This window comes from Rhagoletis pomonella, unplaced genomic scaffold, assembly GCF_013731165.1.
Source record: "Rhagoletis pomonella isolate Grant_MI unplaced genomic scaffold, Rhpom_1.0 Rhpom_scaffold_00005, whole genome shotgun sequence".
Classification (NCBI taxonomy): domain Eukaryota; kingdom Metazoa; phylum Arthropoda; class Insecta; order Diptera; family Tephritidae; genus Rhagoletis; species Rhagoletis pomonella.
In genome coordinates this window covers 49501728-49503037 of record NW_023458559.1, presented here as the reverse complement: position 1 = coordinate 49503037, position 1310 = coordinate 49501728, and positions in this window count along the sequence as shown.

Sequence of the window (1310 nt, the reverse complement as noted above, 5' to 3'; positions counted from 1 at the left end):
AAAAATTCATTCGCGATTTATTGGCGCAAATTGAGTTTTGAAAGACACCAAAATGAATGAGCGATCCGAGTGGAGAGGTGGCGAGTGAGTGGCAATTTTGGTAATGTAAAATCAAAACCTAAAAGCAAGAAGAAAGAGGAAAGTGAGCCGAAAAGAAATCATATTGAATGCCATTGAATTTTATGAAGATGGAAACGAGGCTGCAACAAAAGCTTGTATTTAGTGTTTTACAAATCTGAGGAGGTGCCATGTGCATAGAAGCATAGAAGGTGAATACGTATGTATGCAAAAACATTTGTAGATATATTTGAAGTTCACTGTAAATAGCATTGTGTAAATCATTCGGTCAACGATTTCGTATTGACATTGGAAATTTATTACTTTCACGTGGACAAACAACATGTACGGAACTAAGTTTTTTGCATAGCCACATATTTATGTATGTGTGTAACCTGACCATTCATTCAGTCAGCTCTAGTACATGTTACAAGTACCTCTCTGCCCAAAGCACGGCGCGCATATTCCTCCTTGTGTACATTCAAGCCTAAGCTGTTTTTGTGTAAACGCCCTGACATCACTTGGATCGCATCTACGAGTATAAAACTCAACACACGTAAGTCTACGTATTAGCATATCTGTTTCATTTTGATCAACACTGTACAGTACAGTATGTAGTTTGTTGTATTGGGTTGCTATCGCTCGCGTGCATGCCAACAAATAAATCGTCATTGTAAAAATGGTATTTTAAATTGTTTGTGACACTTGCAACTGGAGCTACACGGAAAAGACGTTTGTAAAAAAAACGTTGTAAAAAAAAAAATAAGCACCTGCTAGAGTAGATTGGGCATCAGCGTACTTCTCCTGTGAAGTGTTTGAACCAAATTCTACCAACTACTTCGTACGTTTTTAGCCGAATGACGCTTATGATTTATGAACAGTTGCAAGTCTGTGCGAAAAGTTCTTAAGACTAGTTGAACGTTGGATGCATCAAAATAGTATGCGTCAATCTTCACTCACTGCTGCGAGCTACCTCCTCTCGGAAAGTCACAGAACCAAACCGCGGAGACGGGATGAACGAGCCTACTTCCACAGCTTCACAGTCTAGGGAATTCGCCATCCTTACATTCGGTAGGATCCGAATTCTGCTACACCATTTTTGGAGTCTGGGTCTGGACGGAAGCAAATAAACCAGAAACAATTGCAATAAAGTCTTTATGCGAAGGCGCAAAACCAAAACACAAAGCTTTCTCATGTCGGTTAGTGACAGAACCTACCAGAAGAGAGGAGATAAAATACCATACTTCCGCAGC